We start from the raw sequence: 5,140 nt of genomic DNA, 5'->3' as shown, positions 1-5,140 counted from the left end.
GGACGGTGTTTTTCTTTTGAATTCCCAATATGCTTCTTCTTACCCCTATTGCATGCTGGCAACACCGTTCTCTCTCAATGCTCAGGATCAATCACTCCAATGAGTTACAGTAATGACCTTCTTTGCTTATTGATTCAGTGGCATGAAGAGCTCAAAGTGGCCAGGTGGCAGTTTCAGTTTCCAGGAGGACTCATTTTTGTGTCCTCTCATGGAAGGACTATTCCTTCTGGAACCAAGACTTCTAGACCAGCAGAGCCTTGAGCTGTGAGGATAGGAAGTGAACATGTTTCGTGGATCACAGACGTTCACAGTGAGAGGAATCACTTTTGTTTCTACCCCTCCATTCCCCATCTCATGAATCCTGCATCCTGGAAGGTGTTCTCCAGCTTTGTAAGATGCTGGCACCATAACCAAGTCTTTAAAAGGCCATCCCACCATTTTGTAAACTTATTGTTTCAGGGTGATGGAGAACACGAGAAGACCAGGGAACTCCATGAGCTCCGACCCTTTTCCACATTGTATTTGCTGTGAAAGAAGTTATTTGGTCAGAAGTGATACAGTGTGTAGTATCATGAAAGTGGAAAGTTATTCTGTAAGACCACCGAGAAGCATTCCAGGAAGGAAAGAAAAATCCGTAGCAAGAGTAACTATTTCCTCCAGTAAAAACACTACTCCCATCCATGCTAGAAGTATACTTTAGTCAAACTGACACAGGTAGCTGGCTGACTCTCTGAGGAATGGTGGCTTACTGGAGGTTCAGCGTTGGTCTCTGCTATTGGCAGTCTAGGCACTCAGCAGTGGCTGCAGCCAGAATGACCATGGTGAGTGGACGTCCATGTTGCTGAATCTATACATGATCTCCATCCCTGCTATCAAAGACACTGTTTTCATGACCCCATTGGACTATGACAGGAGTTCCTGGGTGACTGAATAGGATCATCAGGGGGGAAATTGGTGTTTCTAGAAAAGCAATCTTTGTAACGGAAATCCTTTAGAAAGAGGGATTAAGTAAAGAAGTAGTTCAGGAAGAAGAAGGACAAAGAGAAGAAACAAATTTGAAATCCCAAAATAGACAGCAGAGGTTAGGAATTTCAGAAATATCACAAAACAATACCTTGGGAATAGAAGAATAAAAGCAAATTAGTGAATATATGAAAGGACTGAGTGATTAGTTTTATCTCTCAATATTTTCTCTTTCTCCCTTTAAAAAATCATTATCACACCAAAAAGAACATAAAGTCGATGTAAGGCGTGAGAGGGCATGGTTAAAATCAGGGAGTCTCAGGGTGTCCTGGGGGACCAATGTGAAGGGACTGTGGCTCTCTGCAAATCCCTCTTGCTTTCTAAATCTGCACTTTCTGTTCCCACAGTCCCATTTTCACTTAAAATTCTGTGTTACTGTTGCAATTATTTTCTCTCCAGATGGAGAAAATATCTTTTGAACTTTCCTTAGCATAGCTATTTATTTCAATTCACAGATGATATTGTTATTGGTATAGAAAGTGCAAGGATGCACAAGTCAGCTTTTGGTAGCCAATGTTTCATTATGTTCAGGTCATATTACCTTGTAGAATTATTGTGTATTTGTTAGTGTGTCACTTCAGTGAGTTTTCTTTATTCATATTTTTGTATCTGTCACTGATTGATTAACTGTTTTGCTTTTGCTTGTGTGGGATAGGAAGAAACTTTCCTCTACCCTCGTAGGTTCTTTCACTGGACTGGTCTAATAATTAAATTTATGTGAAACAGATAGACAAGCGAAGATAACTACATTTAATTATATACGGATACATGGGAGCCCCACATACATGAGAGGCTCAGAGGCAGAAAGTCAAGGTGAGATAGGTATGGGATTCTGAGCAAAGGATGAAGTAAGGTGTCTTGGGGCTTTGGAGGGGAGGAAGGTCATTGCAGGACAATAAGATGAGCAGATGTTCAGGAATTAGTAGTTTGCCTTGCCATACACAGAGGTTGAAAAATGTTATCTCTGAGAATCTCTTATTATGGGCAAGGCCCCTAAATCAAATTCTTCTAGGTAGTTAAAGGAGAGGGTAATAGTTTCTCTTGATACCCCAGGGTCTTAGTTGATTTTAATTCCAAATAATCTGCATATTACAGAGGCACATCTAGAGGTGACTTGTTCTGAACCCTTACACTTGCTGTAGGCCAAAGCCAATTCATCAAAATAGCTGGTTTTATAACATTTGACTAGTAGATTCTACCATCTATGTTGTTACTTTTTTATGCCTCCAACACTTTTATTATTTATTATTTTTCCCCAATACCTATTGTTGAAAGTATTACATATGTTCCCCCCTACCCACCCCCATGGACCTCTTCTAGCCTGCCTCCATCCCCTGTCCCCTCAGCTCCCACCCCTCTGGCCTTCACCACCCTATTGTCTGTATCCATGGGTTATGCATATATGCATACAAGTTCTTTGGTTGATCTCTTCCCATTCACCCACCCTCCCCCACCTTCCCTCTGTGATTCCACAGTCTATTCCATGCTTCTAAGTCTCTGGATCTATTTTGTTCATCAGTTTATTTTGTTTATTAGATTCAACATATAAATGAGATCATGTGATACTTGTCTTTTTCTGACTGGCTTATTTAGCTTAGCATAATACTCTCCAGGTCCCTCCATGCTATTATTTTTTCTAATAAATATCCCATTTAGTTATCTCAAGTATGCTCAAAGTGTCAAGTTAACATTATCTGTCTTGAATAATGTTTCTACTATGGACACAGAACAAAGAAAACTTTGAGAAAATACAGACCTAAAATACCTATTTTAGACAAATAGGAAAAGAAGTTTCAGTATTTAGAATTATATGTAGTACAATTTTACATAATCATATATAATATATGAATCAATTTTTTTTTAGAGAGAGAGTGGAAGAGGGGGGAAAGATACACACAGAAAGAAACATCAATGTGAGAGAGACACATCAATTGGTTGCCTCCCGCACATGCCCTGAGAAGCCTGCAATCAAGGTATGTCCCCTTGACCTAGCTCAAACCTGGGACACTTTCAGGTCTGAGGGCGGAGGGCTGAGGGCTGAGGGCCGATGCTCTCTCCACTGAATCAAACCAGCTAAGGCTTGTAGGAATAGTTTTATAAAAAGTTCTTCCTGCTCTAGAGTTTTATTGCTCCAAAAATGGTCTGATACCACAGCATCAGAATCACCTGGAAGTTTCCTAGAAACAGTGAACCTCAGTCCCATTAAGGCATAGATTCTTCATTTTAGAACAACCAGGAGAAGGTCTTGAATTTTCCTCCCTTCTATTTCAGCCTGACGTCTTATCATGAAAAGAGCCCTTTTTCTCTTGCTCTCCTTGAGGAATACCCCTCTACCTCCTATTCACAAAGAGATCAGAACAAAGTTTCTATATCTGCTAGCCTATACTGCCCCCAAAGAAGTTTTCCCAGGTATCAGGTGAGTGCAAGCTTTGTTAGAAGGATGTAGGTAGGAAAACTCACTGCTCTTCAAGACTTCACTTGTGAAGTTCACCTGTGGTTGCTTTTCCAGTTCCAAAGTGTACGATTGGGATGGACACACTCGGCAGTTGGAGTAACCCCCTTGTGGGATTCTTACCTGTGGAGTAAGAGCTAGCACAGTGGAGAAGGCCAGATGGAAGCCTGAAACTGCCCTTCCGCACACCTGCTCTCACGCTCTCTGATCAAGATGATGTAGCAAAGACAATGTCACAGTCTGGGTATTGACCGTGCACATTAGTCCACTCTTAATCTAAAGGGTGCAGGGGTGGCTGCTCCTATCATCTCTCCTCTTAATTAGTTGACTACTGTTTCCTCGCTCCTTTATCTTTTACAGGACTTACCCCTATCGATCTCTTGCACTTCTATCTTGGTGTTAGATCCACCTTGGGACTCTATTTCTGTATCTCTCTTCCTTATTATAAAAACCTAATTCGTAGGTAATGAAGAGGTGAGTGTATTGAAGAATAAACTCTTAATTTTCTATTATTTTATACTTGGAAAACAAACACAGGTATGGGTTTTCTGCTTCCTTCCTTGAGCGCCTGTATCAGCTCCAGTAAGAGGCGACAAGGGGCGCTCACACAAGTGATCTTGTTCACTGGAAGCAAACCTCACAGCCCTCTATTCCCTTTCCTCTTTGTCAGATTTGGAAGCATTACCCAGCCAGGGTCCAGAATCAGTTATAATTTTAGGAGTAAAAAGGATTAATGGTAATGAGATCTTATAGCATTTTTTAAAATATATTTTATTGACTTTTTACAGAGAGGAAGGGAAAGAGATAGTTAGAAACATTGATGAGAGAGAAACATCGATTAGCTGCCTCCTGCACATCTCCTACTGGGGATGTGCCCGCAACCCAGGTACATGCCCTTGACCAGAATCGAACCTGGGACCTTTCAGTCCACAGGCTGACGCTCTATCCACTGAGCCAAACCGGTTTCGGCACTTATAGCATTTTTGTAGCATTTTTATTTATGACAAACTCAGAAAGGAAGCATTTTACAATTAATTTCCCTCCCAACATCCCTCTCAGTTTTCATAAAATTGCCATAGCAAAATTATTACCTCCTTTTTATGCAACAAAGAAAACAAAGCTCAATAACTATTAGGAAGGCAACAGTGAGACAATGGGAGGTCTATAATAAAGGTCGCATTTCTCCCAGTTCAGTACATTGAATGTCTCATGGTACCAGCACGTACTGTAGTCTCTTGAGGTTCCAGGTTTCCTCATGTCTGGTTAGAAATGTGTGTGTGTGTGTGTGTGTGTGTGTGACAAACTTGATGGTGAGAAAAGGACGTTTGGTTCAAAGTTAATTTCTTACCTGCCAGGTAAGGCACTTGCCAGGGTGACACAACCGGGGCAGACAAAGTCTGCTGACTGTGAACAGGGCTTTGGCTCCTGCTGCGGTTCCAGTGCCTCCTGAGAGCGTTACTGCCGTGCTCCTTGTCCCCTGACCCCCCTGACCCGAGTCCTCAGGAGCATGATTCACTGAGTCCCAGTTCCCCGCCGGAGGTCTGGATTATTCATTCACTTTTTAACATTTGCTGTATGTTATTTCCCCCCAAATGACTGAGTTTACCACCCCAACTCTTAATATTCTTTGCAAAAGAAGAATAAACACTTTGCTAGTAAAAAATG

The sequence above is a fragment of the Myotis myotis genome, unplaced genomic scaffold, assembly GCF_014108235.1.
Source record: "Myotis myotis isolate mMyoMyo1 unplaced genomic scaffold, mMyoMyo1.p scaffold_m19_p_1, whole genome shotgun sequence".
Taxonomy (NCBI): domain Eukaryota; kingdom Metazoa; phylum Chordata; class Mammalia; order Chiroptera; family Vespertilionidae; genus Myotis; species Myotis myotis.
The sequence above is the reverse complement of the archived record's forward strand: the minus strand, read 5'-3'. Positions refer to the sequence as shown.